This window comes from Eriocheir sinensis, chromosome 47 (assembly GCF_024679095.1).
Source record: "Eriocheir sinensis breed Jianghai 21 chromosome 47, ASM2467909v1, whole genome shotgun sequence".
NCBI lineage: Eukaryota > Metazoa > Arthropoda > Malacostraca > Decapoda > Varunidae > Eriocheir > Eriocheir sinensis.
This window is the reverse complement of record NC_066555.1, coordinates 2,565,023-2,588,354: the sequence shown is the minus strand read 5'-3', so window position 1 is coordinate 2,588,354 and position 23,332 is coordinate 2,565,023. Positions and strand designations below refer to the sequence as shown.

General features: G+C 41.1%; 1 protein-coding gene across 1 annotated transcript in view; it reads right to left on the bottom strand.

The window, feature by feature from the left end:
- LOC126981276 (uncharacterized) overlaps window positions 1-23,332 on the bottom strand; it is a 61,398-nt gene that overhangs the window by 819 nt on the left and 37,247 nt on the right. The gene's annotated exons all lie outside the window — the stretch shown is intronic.

Below are 23,332 nucleotides of genomic sequence, written 5' to 3'. Positions count from 1 at the left end.
ATGTTTATAGCAATTAATTTATTACGCTTTAATTTATCCCTAAAAAAAAAAAGGGAAAGGGAGAAAGAGAAAAAAACACGTTAAAACAAGTTGAGAGGCTTATGTGTGTGTGATGAATCTGTTTCCTTCCTACGAAAAAAAAAAAAAAAAGAAAAAAAAAAAGCTTTGGACATTTTTTTATATTTTTATCTTCCTCTTTTTCTCTCTCACACTATTTGGCTTCATATTTTTTTCCTTATTCTCTCCTTTTAATTTCACATTTTATTTTATTTTTGTTTATCCATTCACTGTTTTTCTTGTTATTTTAGGGAGCTGTTTTTCTTTCCTTATTTCTTTCTTCTTCTTACTCTGGACATTATACTTTATTTATCTATTGTTTGTGTCTCTTCCCCTTACTTCACTTCTCGGCAGCTGTATATCTATTTATAATCTATGTGTCTATTTATCTATCTATCTAACTATCTATTCATCTATATTTCTTTATTTATCTATATTTTTCTTTACTTTTCCTACATCTAACAACACATTATTTTTCATTGTTCCTCCTTCCCATACAACTAATTTTTATTATTATTATTTTTTTGAACATCTTTCACCTCTAGTCTGACCCCCTGAAAAATCCCTGCCCTAATACATGTTTTTACACCTGTACCTTTTTTTACAGTTTTATCACCTGGCCGGGACTTATTAACCTGACCACCTTGACAGACCATGGAGCTAAAAAAATAAAGAAAAAAAAAACTAAAGCTCCCTCAACGCCCCTTCCTTCCTTACAGCTTGACCAGTATTCACTCTCACCCTGAATGGCTAGGCCTCCACACACACACCCTAACCACTCCCTGTCACCCTTACCACAATGTCTGTCTTCGCTGATGTGTGAGACTGACTTGGTGGTTTGTTTGTTCGAGTTAAAAGTTGTGTATGGCTTTTCATTATTTTCAAGTCTAGTCTCTTATGAAGGGAAGTTGAGGATGGAAGGAAGTTACATCTCTTCTCACGTAACTGACTGCTCTTTCGCCCACCTCTTCGGAGTCTTTACAGGGGCAGCGAGTAGCGGGCTTTTTATTATTATCGATCCTTATTTTGTATCCCCTTGTGCTGTCCCATTTGCTGTAAAAAAATGCCTAGGACTTAAACGCTTCACGAGGAGAGGATCACGAAATACCTCATTCGAACTTTGTATTTCTAATTTGGATGTCTTTTTTTTTATCTATTTTGCGGTGTACATTATTGGGGACCATCGATATAAAAGGCGTTCTCCTGTATCCATTTTTTGCCATAGAGCTGCATGCATTATTATAAAAAAAAAAATAGTTGAACACACATATACATAGACACAGCATTGAAGAAACAAACGTACTGATGAAAAGGGTAAAAAAAACACAAGACAACATTCATTCTATTGGAGGCAGGAAACGAAAATTACATAACGTCCATAGAAAAACGTTAAGCCTAAACCATGCATTGAAGAGAACGCCATAAAACACCAAGGCTTAGACATTATAAAAGAAAGAAAAAAACTACACATTAATAGCACCGGTTCTTTAGGTAATCAGATTAGCCGATGAGGACGATGACTCCAGCGGGACGCAACGACCCCGACGGATCATCACAAAGCGGCTCATCAAAAAAAAAAAAAAAAAAAAAGACCTGAACACCTACAGAGAATTGAAATATAAACAGTAGCATTCCTTGAGAGAGAGAGAGAGAGAGAGAGAGAGATTAGGAAAGTAGACTAGAAAGAAAACCAAATGGAAAAATAGAAAGAATTAAAATAAAGCAAAAAAAAATGAGTTGAATAAAATAATGACAACCTTTGATAAAAACTGTGTAAATCTCTCTCTCTCTCTCTCTCTCTCTCTCTCTCTCTCTCTCTCTCTCTCTCTCTCTCTCTCTCTCTCTCTCTCTCTCTCAACAAGTAGGTTACAGGAGGGTGGATACATGCAGGTTGGATACACCCCAGGCCGCGGCGGTGACAAGGGAGGAGGGGGGAGGGGGAGGGGGGAAGGGGGCAAAAGTCTGGGCAGTATCAGGAGGAGGAGGAGGAGGAGGAAGAGAAGGAGGAGGAGATTTTCACACACGGCACTCTTGACCACTTCCCCCCCCTTCCTCCACCCCACCTCCTCCTCCTCCTCCTCCTCCTCCTCCTCCCCTCCTGATAAGGTGACACATCTTAACCGCCGCCTCCTCTTACCACCAACCACGCCCAGAGAGAGAGAGAGAGAGAGAGAGAGAGAGAATTTGTTATGGTCTTGTCCACATAAAATTAATATCTAGGACGAGTAAATGGTTTCTCTCTCTCTCTCTCTCTCTCTCTCTCTCTCTCTCTCTCTCTCTCTCTCGTAATCAGCGTAATTGGGCCACTTAACGATACATAATGACTCCAAGAAGCGCACGACGAGTACCTGTTTTGTCCTCAACTCGCTAACTACACACCATCCTCACCCACTTGTCCTTTACTCGAGTGGGAATTACTGATACACTAACGCTACTCAATGTGAACTATTAATGAGAGCGTGTTAACCATATGTAATGACGAAAGACGCTGAGAACAAAAGAAATGATAAGAACGGAAGACAGAGAAAGGCCGAGGATATTCTAATGATGACTGGAAACAAGATATGGATTTGGGCAGATCGAAGTTTATAAATGGATGAAGGACTATACTAAGGGTGATGTTAATGAAGCCTTTGTGGTAAGAGAGCCGGGTAGGACACGCAGCACTAGGTTTGATTAAGATGAATTGATTTACCAACAAAAAATGGGTTGGCAGTAATGTTGTGAGTGCTGATACGATAGAGATATTCAAGGAGAGGTTATATAAATTAATAGATAATGAGGTTAGGGGGAATTAGGCTTACAGGAGCTGCTTTGTATAGGCCTATTGACCTCTTGCAGACTCCTTATATTCTTGTTCTTCTTTCTTCTTATATCAAGCGAAGAAGCGATGCCAGATGAACAATCAAAGTGAAAAAGCGACGACCTAAGAGATTTAAAAGCTAGTGAGATTTGCAACCAGGTGAAGAGATGAAATATGAACCATTGTCGGAGCAGGATGAAGTACACTAACACCAGCCTGAGAGGTGGAGTACGCTAGGAAAGGCCTTGATTCTGTAGTGGACTGGCAATGGACGACGACGATGATGATGATGATGATGATAATGATGGTTTTCAGAGCAAGACAAAAAGTTACAGGAAAGAGAATAAAGACCAGGAGTAAAGGATTAATGATACAGGTAATGATAAGAATATTGATAAAGAAGGTAACGAGAGAGAAGTCTAGGGTATAGGCCTAATAAAGAAAATAAAGCAAGGTGACAAAGGGCTGCATTAGTTTCCTTTATCAAATCTCTCTCTCTCTCTTTCTCTCTCTCTCTCTCTCTCTCTCTCTCTCTCTCTCTCTCTCTCTGATCGAGTACTTTTATTTTTCTGTCAGATCGTAAATTTAGGCCAAAAGACGAATTTTTCCCCGACGTTATTCCATTAAATTCTCACCTCCTACTCTCCCTAATCTCTCTCTCTCTCTCTCTCTCTCTCTCTCTCTCTCTCTCTCTCTCTCTCTCTCTCTCTCTCTCTCTCTCTCTCTCTCTCTCTCTCTCTCTCTCTCTCTCTCTCTCTCTCTCTCTCTCTCTCTCTCTCTCTCTCTCTCTCTATCTCTATCACTATCTCTCTCTCTCTCTCTCTCTCTCTCTCTCTCTCTCTCTCTCTCTCTCTCTCTCTCTCTCTCTCTCTCTCTCTCTCTCTCTCTCTCTCTCTCTCTCTAATGGCGGTCTCCCTTTTTTCTGCCACAAAATAAGAGAACAATTTATAGTTTCTTTCTTCCTTTGAATAATTCTACACCGGCATCGGTAAGTTGTAAGTTGGTGATTCTCTCTCTCTCTCTCTCTCTCTCTCTCTCTCTCTCTCTCTCTCTCTCTCTCTCTCTCTCTCTCTCTCTCTCTCTCTCTCTCTCTCTCTCTCTCTCTCTCCTTCTCCTCCTGCTCCTCCTTTTCTTCCTCCTCCTCCTTCTCCTCCTGCTTCTCCTTTTCTTCTTCCTCCTCCTCCTCCTCCTCCTTTTCTTCCTCCTCCTCCTCCTACTGCTCTCCAATCATTGTCATCTTCCTGATCCCTCTTGCGCCCCTTCCTCCATCTCTCTCCCCCACTCAATCCCTCTCAACAGACTCATATTCTCTCTCTCTCTCTCTCTCTCTCTCTCTCTCTCTCTCTCTCTCTCTCTCTCTCTCTCTCTCTCTCTCTCTCTCTCTCTCTCTCTCTCTCTCTCTCTCTCTCTCTCTCTCTCTCTCTCTCTCTCTCTCTCTGACCTCTTCATACATTCTTCAATATCCTCCCTCTTTTCCTTCCCTCTCAAGCTAATCATTATACGCTTCTCTCTTCCTTCCCTTCTTCCTCCTCCTCCTCCTCCTCCTCCTCCTCCTCCTATGCTGATATCTGCTCCCCTCGCTAACAACCGTGTCTAACGACCTCAATTAACGCCCCTAGGCAGAGGGGACGTAAGGGAGTTGTTTGTTTGTATGTGTGTGTCCGTGTGTGTGTGTGTGTGTGTGTGTGTGTGTGTGTGTGTGTGTGTGTGTCTCTCTCTCTCTCTCTCTCTCTCTCTCTCTCTCTCTCTCTCTCTCTCTCTCTCTCTCTCTCTCTCTCTCTCTCTCTCTCTCTCTCTCTCTCTCTCTCTCTCTCTCTCTCTCTCTCTCTCTCTCTCTATCTATCTATCTATCTATTTATTTATCTATATATCCACGGTAAAAATGTCCATACAAAGTCTAAAGGAACACCCCTTACCTCCCCCCTCCCTCCTTTCCACTTCATTCATTCTTTCCCTCCTTTCTTTCCTTACTTCAGCAGCGGGAAAGGAAAGGAAAGGGAAGGAAAGATAATATGTTCGATCGTCCAAATTATGAGAAGAAATAATTTACTGTTTGCTTCGCTTTGAATATTAGTTTTATCATTACTTTTATCAATATTGCTATTATTATTCTCATCCTCATTGCTAATATTATCATTATCATTAACCTTCCTTTTCTGTAATTCGTATCGCCGTCTCCTTTCCTTTCATTTATCTTGTTTTTTTTTTTTTTAACAGTAGAAACGCTTCATCTTTTTGTATATCTCTTTCTCCCTCAGTGGAAATCAGAACACTTTTTTTTTCTCATCTCTTATTTCTTTTATCGTTATTAATACCATCCGTTCATTGTAACTCGCAATGTCTTCCTCAGTTACCTAATTCTTTCAGACAGCATATGCACTTCATCATTCTTTTTCATATCCGTTTCTCCTTCCGTGGGAAATCATAATACCTAGTTTTTCTTCTCATTTATCTAGTTTCTTTTATTGTAACTCGTATCTTCTTCATTTCTCGTGTATCTATTCTTTGTAACAGCACAGTCGCTTTATCGCTTCTTTTTCCTCTCTCTCCCACAGCTGAGATTAGAATGACTACTTGTTTTTCATATATATTTTTTTTTATCCTGCAAAAGCCCACCGCGGCACACTTCTATTTGGTATCTGGAAAATCATCGCTAAATAAATTCCTTCGGGAACGACTTTCTTTTCAGCATTACACTTCTTGCACCGAGTATTATGTCGTCTTTTTCAACTATCTTTCTTTTTCTTTTTCTTTATTTTTTTTTTCTGAGTGGGCGGCATCGTTCGTGCGTACATTAATAATACACTCCCCAGGGACGACTGTGTGTTCAGGATTCCACTTTCAACACCAGATTTTGTTGCCTTCTCTCATTTTCCTTCTTTTCCCTTTCAATTCGTTTCGCTAGTACATTTCCAGAACCGGATTTTAAGCTTTTTTATTTTTTTTTATTTTTCCTTTTTTATTCACCTTCCTTCCATTTCACTTTCAACACAGGATTTTGTTGCCTTCTCTCATTTTCCTTCTTTTCCCTTTTAATTCGTTTTCCTACCATTACATTTCCAGAACCGGATTTTAAGCTTTTTTATTTTTATTTTTTTTATTTTTGCTTTTTTATTCATCTTCCTCCCATTTCACTTCCAACACAGGATTTTGTTGCCTTCTCTCATTTTCCTTCTTTTCCCTTTTAATTCGTTTTCCTAGTACATTTCCAGAACCGGATTTTAAGCATTTTTATTTTTTTTATTTTTCCTTTTTTATTCACCTTCCTTCCATTTCACTTTCAACACAGGATTTTGTTGCCTTCTCTGATTTTCCTTCTTTTCCCTTTTGATTCGTTTCCCTATTACATATCCAGAACCGGATTTTAAGTTTTTTTTTATTTTTTTATTTTTTTCCTTTTTTATTCACCTTCCTTCCATTTCACTTTCAACACAGGATTTTGTTGCCTTCTCTCATTTTCCTTCTTTTCCCTTTTAATTCGTTTTCCTACCATTACATTTCCAGCATCGGATTATAAGCTTTCTTTTTTTTTCATTTTCTTTATTTTTCCTTTTTATTATTTTTCCTTCCATTTCACTTTCAGCGCCAGGTTTTTAAGTTTATTTTTTTATTTTTCTATTTCTTCCTTTTCATTAATTTTCCTATTTCAATTCAAGCACCGAATTTTGACTTTCTATTTTAATTTTCTTTCTTTTTCCTTTTTTTTTATTAATTTTCCTTCCATTTCACTTCCTGCACCAGATTTTAGTTTTCTTTTTTCGTTTTTGTTTTCCTTTTCTTCCTCATTTATCCATTTATTTTTTAACAGCTCAAGCACTTAATCGTGTCTATTCTCTCTCTCTCTCTCTCTCTCTCTCTCTCTCTCTCTCTCTCTCTCTCTCTCTCTCTCTCTCTCTCTCTCTCTCTCTCTCTCTCTCTCTCTCTCTCTCTCTCTCTCTCTCTCTCTCTCCCTCTCTCAGCGGAAATCAGCATACCTTTTTCATATATTTTCCTTCTTTTCTTTTTCAACTATCTTTTTTTCTTTCCTTTTATTCAATTTTCCTTTTTTTTTGGGGGGGGGGGAGGAGGACGGCATCGCTGGCTTGACATTCGAGGCTCCGGGGAACACATATTTCAGTCTCAGGGAAAACAATTAATTATTCTTCCCTTCCCACGCAATATCCTTTCTCTTTTCCTCACTCCGAGTCACCGCTACAGAGGTGGGTGGACTCAGTAGCAAAATTCATGACCACAGTTTCCACTAATTTCAGGTGCTATATATAGACTCCTCCGCCGGTAGCTCGGAGGTATATAAAAGAAGGAAGGTTAGATTACGTAGGAGACATGTTTTGTTCTCTGTATTGACATTATTAGCAGCGAAATAAATTGCTTAAGGTAAATAAGGCACACTAAGAGAGGCGATTACTGACGGTGACTTCATCGTTCAGAGATACAATTATTCTTTACGATATTAACATTTTGAATAGTGCGATTTATTTTATCATTATTTGCTGTACTTTTCCCTTGTTCCTATCATTATCGAGTAGCGGTTTTTTTTCTCCCTTCCTTTAGAACAAAACAGTAGCATCGCGAAAGCATATTCCTTAAAAAAAATAAAAAAATAAAATAAAAAAATTCTAACATCTTTTTTTTTTTTTTAAGTCCACACAGCACAAGAGATACGAGAGAACAGAGTGGAATATTCTCGTTATCTTTAATATTAGCTCACATTTCCAAGAGCCAAATATTCTGCTCATAAAAAAACGACGCTTGGCTTCGAAGTTAAGAAAAAGAAAAGAGAGAGAGGAAAAAATAAGGTAATTCAATACAAGGTTTAATTTTTTTCCTCCTCTGCGGCACACGAGACTCAGTGCTTAATTAAAAAGGATAATTATCATATGATCTCTCTCTCTCTCTCTCTCTCTCTCTCTCTCTCTCTCTCTCTCTCTCTCTCTCTCTCTCTCTCTCTCTCTCTCTCTCTCTCTCTCTCTCTCTCTCTCTCTCTCTCTCACACACACACACACACACACACACACACGTAACTCCCCATGACACCACTTTCTCACTGCGACAATTAATAACATACTTTTCTTTCTCTCTCTTCTCTCTTCTCTCTTCTCTCTCTCTCTCTCTCTCTCTCTCTCTCTCTCTCTCTCTGTTTCTTCTTTCCCAGTATAACATTCACAGCGGGACAAACATAACGCTGGCAGCACGACCAACGTTACGACCCTCCTACATCAACAGACCCATCAAGATTAAACACTCTTAGCCCCCCTCTCGCCCCCCGTCGCCCCCCTCGTCTCCACCCGCCGACTCAAACACACCTTCATCTGCCCCGCACCCCTCTTTCCCTCCCTCCTTGCCTGTTCCCTTCCACTTATATCTCTGCTGCACTTTACATTTCATTTCTTATCCTTCTTATCTTTGTGTTCCTCCTCCTCCTACTACTGTTATCATTATTGTTGCTTCAAATTATACTGCTACTGTTATTACTACTACTACTACTACTACTACTACTACTACTACTACTACTACTATTACTATTTAACCTCTTCCTCTTCCTCATTCTTCAATTTCTCGTTTTCCTCTTCTCTTCAAATGCCTGCGTTCAATTCCCTTCTTCTCCCTTCTCTCCCATTCTCCCTCTCTCCCTTCTTTCCCTTTTCCTCCCCTTGTTAACTACGTCATTGGGGATTACAGTGATAACGTATTGCGCTCTCTCTCTCTCTCTCTCTCTCTCTCTCTCTCTCTCTCTCTCTCTCTCTCTCTCTCTCTCTCTCTCTCTCTCTCTCTCTCTCTCTCTCTCTCTCTCTCTCTCTCTCTCTCTCTCTCTCTCTCTTGTAAGTATGTAACTCAGCACTTTTAACACACACACACACACACACACACACACACACACACACACACACACCTTACTCGGAAATGTACACATGCGCCAGGAATTCATGTACACCTTTTTTTTTTTCAAACAGACCATTGTGTTCACTGTTTGGTGTACACAAGAGAGGCATACAATCACCGACGTCGTGTGTGTGTGTGTGTGTGTGTGTGTGTGTGTGTGTGTTCTCGAAAGCACACTGAAGAGCACACCCACCCACAGCCACCCACCCACACACCCACACCCGCACCTACACACCCACACCCACCCACCCACCCACCCACCCACACACACACACACACACACACACACATATTAACCAAACAAACAAAACACACGTAGAACTCACACTTATAATAACAAACAAAAATAAAATAAATAAATAGGAATGAATAATCACAAAAAAATAACAGTAAAATCAATTCTGAGAGGGAAGAAAAAACTATTAATCCCCGACGTAACCAAATTGTAGAAACTAATGAATAAATTAATTAGATACCGAAAATAATAACAATCAAATAAAGAAAAATGTATAATAACCCAAGATTGGTAAATGTTGTAGTACGAACACACACACACACACACACACACACACACACACACACACACACACACACACACACACACACACACACGGGGCTGACGCAACGTTAAACAAGAAGGTTATTCAGAAGGTGGAGGTGATGTAATGCGACGAGGAGGAGGAGGAGGAGGAGGAGGAGGAGGAAGAGGGGGAGGACAGGAAGAAGTAGGTGGGGAAGAACGAGTAGGAAAAAGTAAGAAGGGTGGGATGAGAGGTAGGAGGAGGAGGAGGAGGAGGAGGAGGAGGAGGATATGAAATGATAGGTGAGGTATATTTGCTCTGTCAACTGAGGTGAGAGATGAGGAAAGACACTCATCTCCTTACCTTACCTTCTCTCTCTCTCTCTCTCTCTCTCTCTCTCTCTCTCTCTCTCTCTCTCTCTCTCTCTCTCTCTCTCTCTCTCTCTCTCTCTCTCTCTCTCTCTCTCTCTCTCTCTCTCTCTCTCTCTCTCTCTCTCTCTCTCTCTCTCTCTCTCTCTTACACCCACACCCACACACACAAACTAATTCACACATACGTAATTATAGAAACTCACATAAATTATCAAACCCAAACAACAAACAAGAACATTCTAATTAACACACACACACACACACACACACACACACACACACACACACACACACACACACACCTTAACTTTGGACCCCACACAAGGGAATGGTGTATCAAATCTCTCTCTCTCTCTCTCTCTCTCTCTCTCTCTCTCTCTCTCTCTCTCTCTCTCTCTCTCTCTCTCTCTCTCTCTCTCTCTCTCTCTCTCTCTCTCTCTCTCTCTCTCTCATCCGTGTATTTCTTTCTCTATTTATAACATCTTTTTCGTCCTCCATAAATACTCTACTAAATTCATAAAAATAAAAAACTCCCTCAATTTGAATAGTTAGACCCAATGATAATCGCAGTCCGTTTTCCATCAGTCCTTTTCCCTACCATGGCACATCCTCTCTTCCTCCCTTCCGTTTGTCTACTCCTATTGACACAGCATCAAGTGGTGGACGAGGCTGATGCAGAGAGATTAACTATGCATGGCCTGTCTGGGTGGAGTGGATGCCTTTCGTGTATAGGGGTGAGGATTTATGGTGGGAGAGAGAGAGGGGGGGATTGGGAGAGAGAGAGAGAGAGAAATATCAGATACTGTTCTTTGTAGTTTGGGCTCCCGTCGGGCCATTCATATATCATGCTAAGACACACGATCCTCCTTTTCTTTTTTGTCAGTAAAGGAAACACACACACACACACACACACACACATCAATAGCTTAAGAATTTACAACAGAAAATTATCCTATTATAAGGACACAAAAGATGCCCTCGCTCACCCCCCAAATTTAGGTATAAGGACACCTCTTCTCACGTAAATGACTGCCCTTTCGGCCACCTCTTCGGATTATTTACAGGAGCAGCGAGTAGCGGGCTTTTTTTTATATTGTTGTTTCCTTTTTTTGTGCCCTTGTGCTGTCTCCTTCGCGGTAAAAAAATATAAAAAACATTCAGTTGCTTCGGTTAAGATGATTACCGGGGGGCAGCAGGCCCAGGCAAGTCATACATCACGGCAGCACTTAAAATAAAATTCGCCCGTTTCACTAACGCTCTGGGGCCGTTTAACAGTACTAACAAGAGAGCATACTGGCGCTGTGTACATGTTGAAATGGCTAAATAAACATAGATGGACTGAGGCGGAGAGTTTAATTATCAAGTATCTCTCTCTCTCTCTCTCTCTCTCTCTCTCTCTCTCTCTCTCTCTCTCTCTCTCTCTCTCTCTCTCTCTCTCTCTCTCTCTCTCTCTCTCTCTCTCTCTCTCTCTCTCTCTCTCTCTCTCTCTCTCTCTCTCCAGAACACAAAATTCTTCCTATTTTTTCACTTTATTCCTCCTCCTTCCTTTCATTTCCTTTCCCTTCTTTTAACTTCAGGATATCTTTCTTAAGCTTGCTTTCTCCAGTTGTTGCTTACCTCGTTTTTCTTTTTCTTTTTCTTTGTGGTTCGCTTTCGTTCTGTGTTCTCTCTCTCTCTCTCTCTCTCTCTCTCTCTCTCTCTCTCTCTCTCTCTCTCTCTCTCTCTCTCTCTCTCTCTCTCTCTCTCTCTCTCTCTCTCTCTCTCTCTCTCTCTCTCTCTCTCTCTCTCTCTCTCTCTCTCTCTCTCTCACACACACACACACACTCACTCACACAAAGATACACCTAACGCATAAACTCTCTCAGTCTCACTCTTTCTCTCACACAAATTAGGTGCATAACGCGCCTCGAGAGTGCTGAAGAAGCATGAATAATAAACGCACACATGAATTAAGTACACACAGACACGTACACGCGCAAGATACACCTAAAAATATACATAAAATACCTCTTTAACGCCGGCGAATTAATTTACGCTAGACTTAAAGAGGAGAGAGAGAGAGAGAGAGAGAGAGAGAGAGAGAGAGGAAAGATAGACAGATATACTGATTGCCTCTATATATCCATCCATCCATCCATCTCTCTCTCTCTCTCTCTCTCTCTCTCTCTCTCTCTCTCTCTCTCTCTCTCTCTCTCTCTCTCTCTCTCTCTCTCTCTCTGTATGCCTCTTTTTCCTTCTTTTTTGCTTTCTTTTATATCCTTCAAATCTTTTTCGTTTAATCTTTCTTTGCCTTTCAACATCTCTGCATGATATCATTTTTAGATAACCCCGCAAGACAAACTGTAACATACTTTCGGCACTCTTAGAGACACCTGGCGGGACACGTGTGTATGTGCATCAGTGGGTGAGTTTAAAAGAGAGCTAGCATAACCTGCATCAGCTTTCCCTCTTAATCATCTCTTGCGGCTTAAAACAAATGGTCCAAACGATAACAACCCCCTCTAGCGGCATCTCGAGGCACTAGCAACACGCACACGGCATCAGCTCCACGTCATACACTTGAGGTCATTCCAAACAGTTTAATAATAAAATTTGTACATACCAATAGAGACCCTTCCAGGCATTCAGAAGACCAAACAATAAGAAAATCCCCAATGAATGACTCGGTTCAGCACGAGGCCTTGTAGTTTGACATCGCCCTTGGCCATACGTGAATATCAGCCATTGAATTATACTTGTGCAAAAGTGAGCCACAAAAAGGAGAACAGGAAGACAAAGAGAGAGTTAAATTGAGCACTCCCAATCATAAATAAAAACAGACGAGCCTTGCCAACGAAAATATCCCCACCTCGTAAATTCTCATAACAAATACAACAACAAAACTATCTCATTATTTTTCATCACAATATAACAACAATTACAACAAAACAAAACAAACTAATCCTAAATCACTCACACAGCAAAACTTTCAGGAGGGTAAAATCATATTAGTGTGTCTGTATTTCACTCAGCCTCGCCCTCACCTGTCCGTCACACCTGTTGTTCAATCAGGCAGGTAGGTAGGCAGGCTCAGGTATAGGTAAGATCGCATTCATTAGGCAAGAAGATGCACCTCACCTGCTTAAAGTCGAGGGATTAATCACGCCTACCTGCGCAGAGGGAGGTAGGTAAGAAGGGAGAGATGAAGGGAGGGGAAGGGAAGGATGAAGGAGGGAAGGGAAGGAAGGGAGGGAGGGCAAGGAATAAGAGACAAAGGAAAGGGAAGAATGGAGGAAGGAAGTAAGGTAAGGAAGGAAGGGAGGGTAAGGAATAAGAGGCAAAGAGGGAGGGAATGAAAGGGAAGGAGGGTGGTTGATTGGGAAAGTCAGGAGCGAAGGGCAAAGAGGATGGGAGTGGAAAGGTTGGAGAATGATTAAGGAGGAATAGGAAAATGACGAGTCAAAATATAATGTCGAGGGAGAAGAGAGAATGGGATGAAGGATGGATAAAGAAGAAAGATGAGAAGGATGGGAGTAGGATAAGTTTTTTTTCTTTTTTACAACAAAGGAGACAGCTCAAGGGCACAAAAAAAAAAACAATAATGAAAAAAAAAGCCCGCTACTCGCTGTTCCCCAAAAAGAATCAAAAGAGGTGGCCGAAAGAAAGGTCAACTTCGGGAGGAGAGGTGTCCTGATACCTTCCTTTTGAAAGCGTTCAAGTCGTAGGCAGGAGGAAATACAGATGAAGGAAGATTGTTCCAGAGTTTACCAGCGTGAGGGATGAAAGAGTGAAGATGCTGGTTAACTCTTGCATAAGGGGTTTGGACAGTATAGGGATGAGCATGAGTAGAAAGTCGTGTGCAGCGGGGCCGCGGGAGTGGGGGAGGCATGCAGTTAGCAAGTTCAGAAGAGCAGTCATCGTGGAAATATCGATAGAAGATAGAAAGAGAGGCAGCATCGCGGCGGAATTTAAGAGGTAGAAAATTATCAGCAGGAGGAGGAGAGCTGATGAGACGAAGAGCCTTAGCCTCCACTCTGTCCAAAAGAGCTGTGTGAGTGGAGCCTCCCCACACGTGAGATGCATACTCCATACGAGGGCGGACAAGGCCCCTGTATATGGACAGCAACTGCGCGGGGAGGAAAAACTGGCGGAGACGATACAGAACGCCCAACCTCGAGGAAGCTGATTTAGCGAGAGAGATATGAAACGATATAAGGATATAAGAAACGTAGGAGGGCTGAATGATACCTAAAATAAAAGATGTAGAGAAAAAAATAAAAACACTACAGGATGATTCTAGAGCAGAGCGAGGGACGTATACTGAAGGGCAAGAGCGATGGAGGAAAGAAGACAGAAAGAACATGTAAAAAGAGGAAGAAGCGAGGAATGAACAGACGAAAACAACAGGAAACAGGAAGGAGAAAAATAAGAAAGAGGATCATAGAAGGGAGAACAAATTAATGCAAAGAAGGGGAGGCGAAAGAGGAAGAAGGAAGAAGAGTGAGGGACGGAAAGGGGAAATAAGAGGAAGAGAGGAAGAAGAGAAGACAGAGGAACGTACAGGGGAGGACAAGCTGTGTATTTCCGAGCAGAATGAAGACTGACTTGAATTTTTTTTTTCCGCCTTCAATCATGCATCGCCTTCGTCCGTCTGTCTGTCTGTCTGTCTGTCTGTCTGTTCGTCTGTCTGTCTGTGTCTTGCCCTGGCGCCGACGATGCAACATTTCCACGAGGGATCAAGGTCATCAAAAAATCCTTATCACAGTTATTATTATTGTTGTTGCTGTTGTTGTTAGAAATGAGGAGAAAGATGGACGTGAATTTAGATTTTTCTACGGATTGTTACACACACACACACACACACACACACACACACACACACACACACACACACACACACACACACACACCTGCTAATTGAAATCCTCTTTTAGCGCCTGATTATAAAGAATCACTCCAAAGGTTGAACGAATGAATGTTTGTTTTATCCGCGAAGCGACGCGCCGCCCCTTACCATGCACACCTATGCTCCGGGGGGTAATAATAATAATAATAATAATAATAATAATAATAATAATAATAATAATAATAATAATAATAATAATAATAATAATAATAATGATAAAGAGGAAGGGGAAAGAGGAGGGCAAGAAGGGAAGGAATAGAGAGGAAGGAGAACGGTTAAGATTGAGGGAAGGGCAAAGAAGGAGGGAATAGAAAGGAAAGAAAAAGGTAAGAAGGAAGAAAATGGAAGATGGAGGTCAGAACATATAATAATAATAATAATAATAATAATAATAATAATAATAATAATAATAATAATAATAATAATAATAATAATAATAATAAACGCAAAAAAGGAGGAGAAACAGAATATGAATAAAATAAAGAACACGAGGAAAAACAAAAACAACAATAACAGGACAAAATAAGATGAAAGGAAAAGGAAAAGGTCACTAATGATGGTAATAATAACAGTAGTAATGAGAGAGCTTATCACACCTGGACACAATAATTCTAACAAAGGTAATTACAGTAACAACTAACAACAACACTCATAGTAATAACAACTCCATATATGTATTTTCATCACCACAACGACCACCACCAATATTACCACCACCACCAACAACAACAACAACAACAGACAACTAGAACAAGTCACAACACCAACGACTACCACAACACAACCACTTGTATCTCGTCTTATTTATTTTTTCCTCCAAAATATAAAACACACACGATATCGTTCCATCATTTTTTTGTTGTTGTTACCCTTTGAAAATATTATAGAAAACTCACACTTTAATCTTTCCCTTCCGTCATTTTCTCCCTTTTTCACCTTCCTTTCCCTTCCTCCCGGTGTTTTCTCTACTCGCTTCCCTCGCCCACTTCCTCGACTCAATTGCACGCACCCTTCCCTCCCTTTTCCCTCTCCTCTCCCCTTCCCCTTCCTCTTCCCTTCCCTCGCTGCTAAGGTAATGAGAGGAAGTAAAAGTAATATTTTTACGCCAAAAATTCCCACCGTCCGAGGCAGTTCTTAACAATTAACCAGCGACGAGAAGGAAGAGGAGGAGGAGGAGGAGGAGGTTGTGGTGGTGAAGGTAGAGGTGGAGAAGGCGGAGGATAATAGTTTAAGTGGAATAGCAAGGAAGAAAAAAAAGTAAAGGTGAAGGGTAAGAGGAAGCAGAAGAGTTATAGAGGAGATAACGAGAGAACAGCGAGAGAACAGTAAGTTTATGGTGTGGCAAGGAAGTGACTGATAAGGCCGCGGTGAGCTGCACAGGTGTTTCAAAAGTAAAGTATATAGAAAACGGGAAGCGAAACGTCAAACACTCTATTAGTAGGTAAATTCAGAAACACCAAAAAACTTCAAACAAGCTTCATTCGACTACAGAGTCATTTCAAACGGGTGAGGAGTCGTCTGAAACCAGTATTAGGTGACGGGGAGTCGACTGAACCAAGTTTCATCTGACTGGGGGAGTCTTCTGAAAGAGGGGGTAATTTGAAGCGGCTGCACCGGGCCTGGACGTAGAACCAAGGAGCATTAAGTCTAATCACCAGCGCCGCGCCGCCTCTCGCCTCCCTGCCGTCGGCTAGTTAAGTATTCACGAGGCGGAAAGGTCACGATGATGGTTTGAGTGCCTCGACTGCCCGGACTGAACTGGCCTGACTGGATGGCGGATTGAGTGAGTGGGAGGGAGACTAGCTGATTGGCTGGGTGGTTGGATGCAAAGCTAACTGGCTGACTGGGTGCATGGGTGGAAGGGAGACTGGATGATTGAATGGGTGAGTGAAAAGGCAGGGTGAGTGGATGGCTGACTGACTGTTGGTGGCTGGGTGCAAGACTGACTGACTGGATAGGTGTGTAGAAGACTGGTTGAGAGTGACTGGCTGTGTGTAAAAGGATGGTTGAAATGCTGACTGACTGACTGACTGAATAGATAAATGCGTGGAAAGCTGACTGAGTGGATGACTGGGTGCGTGGGTGGAAAACTGGCTGACTGACTGGTTGACTAAGTGGATGAAAAAGTGAATGGCTGACTGGGTGAAGAGCTGACTGACTGGATGGAAGGTTGATTAACTGACTTGGTGGATGTCTGACTAGCTGACTGGGTGAGTGGGGGTGAGGTTGGGTGGAAGGGTGGGTGAGTGCTGGTAGTGGTGCTGGAGTTGTTCAGTAATTAGTTTCTTGTGTTTGGATCTGTGTCTGTCTGTCAGTCCGTCTGTCTGTAAGTCATCCAGTCCATCTATTTGTTCCTCTGTCTCCTGATTCTGCGTTCGGTCCGTCTGTCTATCTATTTTTGTGTGTCCAATGTTCCTGTCTATTTTTACGTTCTCCCACGCTATGTCTCCTTTTAAATCTCCTCCTCCTCCTCCTCCTTCAGATCATAAGTACATTTGAGTCTATTTGATTTATTTCACTCAATTTGTCTCTCGAAATATCCTCCTTCCCGTACACACCGTCCTCCCTCTCTCCCCCTCTCTCTTTTTTATCTCCCTTTTTCTTTCTCTCTCTCTGTTCCTCCTACCTTCGTTCTTTTATCTCCCTCTGTGCTTGACTCTCTCTCTCTCTCTCTCTCTCTCTCTCTCTCTCTCTCTCTCTCTCTCTCTCTCTCTCTCTCTCTCTCTACTCCTATTTATTCTCTCCCTTTTCCATCCTCTTTCACGTTTTCTTTTATTTATTTTCATTGACGTATCGTCTCTCTCTCTCTCTCTCTCTCTCTCTCTCTCTCTCTCTCTCTCTCTCTCTCTCTCTCTCTCTCTCTCTCTCTCTCTCTCTCTCTCTCTCTCTCTGCGTGTTAATATATCACAATTCACGTTGTAGAGAAAGATACGGAAAAGTGTGAAGAGCTGTATTGATATTTCTTTATGTGTGGATATGCTGGTAGGGAGGGAGGGAGGGAGGGAGGGAAAGAGGGAGAGGAAGGGACGAACAGATACGAGAATTAAAGGTCGGAAGGGAAGGGAAGGGAAGAGAAGAGAGAAAAAATACCTACATGTCCCCTCTGGCTGACGCTTCCTCCTCCTCCTCCTCCTCCTCCTCCTCCTCCTTCATTCCTTCCTCCTGCTTAACCTGCCTTTCCTTACTAGCCTTCTTTTTTTAACCTGTCTTCCTTGTTTCATTCATTTCTTCCTCCTTCTCCTCCTTTTTTATTTGCCCCTTTTCTCCTCCTCCTCCAATACCTCTTCCCCCTTCTCTTCCTCCTCCTGTTAACTTGTTCGTCCTTCTCCTACTCCTCTTCTTCTTCGTCTGTTTTTGTTCTTCCTCCTCCTCTTCTTCCTACTTCTTTTTTTCTACTTCTCATTGTTATCATCATTATTATTTTGTTGTTCCTTCTGTTTCACTTCTTTTTTCTTCTTCTTCTCCTTCTCCTCTATCTCCACCACCTACTTCCTCCTCCTACTACTACTACTACTACTACTACTACTACTACTCCTTTTACTACACAACCACCCATCAACCATCATCCCTCTGCTGCTCCTTCCCTTCCCGTCCTCCCACCGTGTCATTCTCTTCCTCCCTAAGCAGCCCGGGACTAGCTAACACTAACAGGACAGCATTGATAGAGAAGCATTAAGAGCAATGTGAATAATAGACTGCTGACCCTTCCCTGTTGGACCAAGGCAGGAGGAGGAGGAGGATGAGGAGGAAAAGATAAAAGAGTAGGTGGTGGTGGAGGAGGAGGAGGAATAAAACAGTAATGATAAGATGTATAAGAAGTACTGGACGAAGAATAAGAAGTACTAGACGAAGAGAAGAGTAGAAGGATTGAATTAGCATTTGAATCAAAGTTCAGGAGAGACACTTAGGAGTAAGGTAAACCAAAGTGGGTGTAGTTTGTAAGTAGAAAAGGGATGAAATAACTTTTTCTATTGGTTAACGTTAATTATCGTTACTTGTAATTAGCAAAGTAAAAATGTAAAATCACCCAGATAGATGAGAGGGTACAGTTTCTTGTGTTATATTTAAAAGCTCAACAACAATAGCGAGGAAAAAAATCGTAGTAACGTTAACTTGAAGCAGGATTGATTCTATAATTCGAATTGGTATTTACGGAGAGAAAAAAATATATATATAGCTGTTCACTTGAAGCAGGATTGATATTATTATTAGTATTGGTATTAACATAACTAAACTAGCATCAACAGTAACAGAAACAAAACACCAAAATCGTCCCGACCAATAGATTACAATAACCAAGGAACAAACAGCTCCCTTGAGAACACTTCAAGGGAACTTTCAGAGCTAGGGGGCAGCACAGTCGCTTTACATGCCATTCCACAAAGGTCCCACATCGGGGCTTACGTATATATTATTAAACGGACTGGACTCCCTCTATTACTGTTTCCCAAGGCCACAGAGAAGGCTAACCGGGTTTTCATGGGTGACTTTTCCCGTTCAAAGTGCAGAGGAAGTATAAAACTATCACTAGGATCACAAAACAGTCCATGAGAATCCCAGTAGCTTCCAAGTGAGGCTTTTCAAATAGGTAAGCTGAGGGGCCCATATGTTTAAGAATACGGACTTCAATCACCCACATTCGGTAAGGCTTTCCTAGAGGTTGTGTCAGTACTTCTATGGGTCGCTATGTGAGCCTAGTGATAGATTGACAAGGCTTCTCCACCATGAACGTGAAAACAGCCCTAATGAGAACCCGACTAATCATCTTTGTGGAGTGAAAATCATGCCCATATTCTAAACAGTTTCGGGACTTCCACACACTCAAGGATTTCGTAGAGGCTGTTCCGTTAGTATTTCCATGGGTAGTTTTATAAGCCTAGTGGTTGACTGACAAGGCCTCTGCACACCATGGGAACCCGATTAATCTCCCTTGTGGCCTTTGGATGTATTTATTGTGAGAGTAGAAAGCGTCTCAGAATAGGGTCCTTAAGGCTCTTCCGTCCCAGCTTCAGCGTTCCTTCTCTTATGCCTCTCACACCTAACTCAGTCTATCCATCATTAACTTATTCAGAAAGTTTATCGCCTTCCCTTCCATATGCCTAGGTCTCTCTCTCTCTCTCTCTCTCTCTCTCTCTCTCTCTCTCTCTCTCGTTATAATATCCCTCCTTTTCTTCTTCTTCTTTCAAACACAACAAATAAACAGAAAACTCCTAAAACGAAAGAATGGAGATAAAAAAAGAGGTAAAAAAGGACGAGAAAAAAGGTCACAAAAGAATGGGAGGGAGAGAAAAATGTACGCCCTCTCCCTCGCCCTCCCATAATGCAATTGATTCCTGACTCAATTGGAAAAGTTTGTCGTAGTTTTCCCCTTAATTCCGTGGATTTTCTCTCGCTCTCCCGCCGCTCGTTTTCTTCCTAGACACCCACCCATGCCTCGGCCGACTAGGGTTACGAGGGACGGAAGATGGGAAGGTAAGGTAAGGGCAGGTGAGACGGGTTGATTGATTGGCTTGCCTGGACGAGTCGCTACCAGGTTGTTTACAGGTGAGGAAAGTTAAAAAGAGGACGTAAAACTAGAGGTGAACGAGGACGGAAGGGAGTGAAGTGAAGGCCATGACAGAGAATATTGGAAAAACATGAGTTAGTGGAAATAAAATGTGGAATATGAGGAAGATATTAAGTAGTTTGCAAAGAGGTAAGGTGGAATAAATATAGAGAGGAAAAAGGGAGTTAGAAAGACTTAGATTAAAAACAGTCAAAGAGTCCAGCAGTCAGTTAGTCAGTCATTCAGTCAGCCAGTCAATTACAGTCAAATTCCATGAACAAAAGAGAGAAATGAGATAAATAAATATGTAATAATGACGCGTGGAAGTGGAGAAAATTGTAATAAAAGGATACAAAAAAGGAATTACAGGAAAACTTGGACAATGAAAAAAAAAAATACAAGGTTGTTTACCAAGACAGCAAGCACGTGAGGAGGAGGAAAAAAGGAGGAAAAAACAAAGAGGAAGAGGACGTGACGGGAGGAAAGTGAGGCCGGGCAGTGAGGGGAAAAAAAACTTAGGGAGAGAGAAACAAGAGAGCTCAGGGAAAAATTTAAGGAAGATAAAGAAAATACGCGCGGGAAAAGTAAGAAAAGTAAGAAAAGCAAGAAAAAAAGTTCAGAAAGACACTAAAAAAGAACAGAAAATAAAATGAAAAAGACAGGAAAGTAGAGAACAATCAGGAAAAAAAGATCGGAAAAAAAACATTAAAAGAGGAGAGAATAAAAGAAAAGAAAGTAGGGAATAGGCAAGATGAAAGATCACATAAAACAATAAAAGAGAAAAGCAGAGGAGGAAAAAGAGGAAAAAAGTGGAAATAAGCAAAATAAACGGAGATCAGAAAAAAACAATAAAGAGAAGAGAAAAACAGAGGAAGAAAAAGAGGAAAAAAGAGGAAAAAAGTGGAAATAAGCAAAATAAACGGAGATCAGAAAAAAAACAATGAAGGAAAGAGAAAAACAGAGGAAGAAAGAGAAAAAAGACGAAAAAAATTGGAAATCAGCAAAATAAACGGATCAGAAAACAAAACAAAAAGAGAAGAGAAAAGCAGAGGAAGAAAAAGAGGAAAAAGGGGAAAAAAGTGGAAATAAGCAAGATAAACGGAGATCAGACGAAAAAAAAAATAGAAGAGAAGAGAAAAGCAGAGGTGATACAGAGACGGAGGAAAACAAGAGCCGTGTGATAATCTAATTCCTGAGATATCGAGTGTATTTTTTCGAGTAGCTTCAAGATTTATAAGAACACTTTATGCAATGACATCATAAAGGGGGTATTACACTGGGCAAATTTTCCGTGGATCTTCAGTCAAACCACGATTTCCGCTGGCGTGGTTCTCATATATCCGAGGTTTTCTGACGTGTCCACGATCTTCCAAAACTACGGTAGATTTCACCAAAGGAAGACGGTATTACTCACCATCATCATCAGCAGCAATAACAAGAAACAAATGAGAGCCACACTAGCGGAAATCGTGGTTTGACTGAAGATCCACGGAAAATTTGCCCTGTGTAGTTGCCCCTATAGTCGGTCGAGAAATAGCAGAAAAAAAATAGAGAAAGAAAAAGGAGGAAGAGGAGATAACGCGTGATGAAAAGGGATGAATAGAGCACAACTAATTCAAAGCGACGCAGAGAAGAGGAAGAACGATCGAGGAATAAAAGAATAGGATCAGAGAGGATTGGAAAAGAAAGGAAAAGTGTTGTGATGGAGGTGGACTTCAATTCAATCGCTATACATCTCTCTATACATCTATATTTCCATCTATCTATATCTACCTATTTGTCTACTATCTTCTATAGCATACATAGACTCAAATACAAACACACACGCACACGCAAAAAACACCCCCACACGTACACCCCCCCCCCCCACCCACCCACACACACACACACACGCGGGAGGCAGTCAACAAGTGGACACGAGGGAACATGAATACCTGAGTGGGAGGCAATTACTCACCTTCACTTCACCTGGTTACTCCCTCCCCCTCCCCCCGCCGCCCTCCACCTCCCCCTCTCACCTGTCTGCCTCCTCCTCCCCCCGGACCGTTCCCTTACAACACTCACCTGGGAAAGAAAGAAAATGGGTAGTAGTATTAGTACATAGTTGTCTTTATTATTGTTATTATTACTGATATTATTTTTTTTATTATTACTATTATTATTATTATTATTATTATTATTATTATTGTTATTATTATTATTATTATTATTATTATTATTATTATTATTATTATTATTATTATTATTATTATTATTATTATTATTACAACTTAATTTCTTTAACTACTACTACTACTACTACTACTACTACTACTACTACTACTACTACTACCACCACTACTACTACTATATAAATTAACCAGGAATGAAAACTATAAAAGTGATTTAATCGTAAAAATGATACTATATAAATTAACCAGGAATGAAAACTATAAAAGTAATTTAATCGTAAAAATGATACTATATAAACAAACATTAATATTCAGAAAATAAGAAACCTATATGAAAAAAAATTAGCTATATAACCATTTTTTCCTTTTTTTTGTTGTTTTTTGCCTTGCCTTCCTCCTCCGTTTCCGCCTCCTTTGTCATTCTCGTCACCTTTCACGGAAGCAGAGGTCAGGGGCGGAATCATTTAAGTCTAGGAGAGAGGGGGGAATGTATGAGGAGGAGAAAGGAAATGTGTAGGAAGAAAAAAATTGAAAGGAAAAGAGAAAGAGATGGGACTAGAGGAAGGAAAGAAAGAGAAGAAGGAAAGAGATGAGGCTGAGGGAGGGAGAGAAAAAGTAAGAAGAAGGGAGGGAGAGAGGAAAAGAGAGAAAGATGGGAGTATGGGAAGGAGGGAAGAACAAAAGAAAGAAATGGGAGAAAGAGGGAAATGACAGAATAATGAGAGAGAAAAGAAGGGCTAAATGAGGGAAAGAGAAGGGAGGAAGGGAGGAAAGGAAACCGAAGACAGGTAGGAAGGAAAGAAGAAAAAAATGACGTATGGAAGAAAGAAAGAGAAAGAAAGTTAGAGAGGAAAGAATGACTTGGGAGAATCGGAGAGAGGGAGGAAGAGAGAGAGGGAGGAAAGAGGACCAAGAAAGGGAGGGAAAAAATATTAACAAACTTTTCCTGTTAATTTCCATCCTTTCCCCTACCTATTTTCCTCCTCACAGCCTCCCTTCCTTTTCCCTCCCCTTGCCTCTTCCTCTCCCTCCTCCCTCTCACTTTTATATATGCGCATTCTCTCTCTCTCTCTCTCTCTCATTATTTTCCTTTTTACAC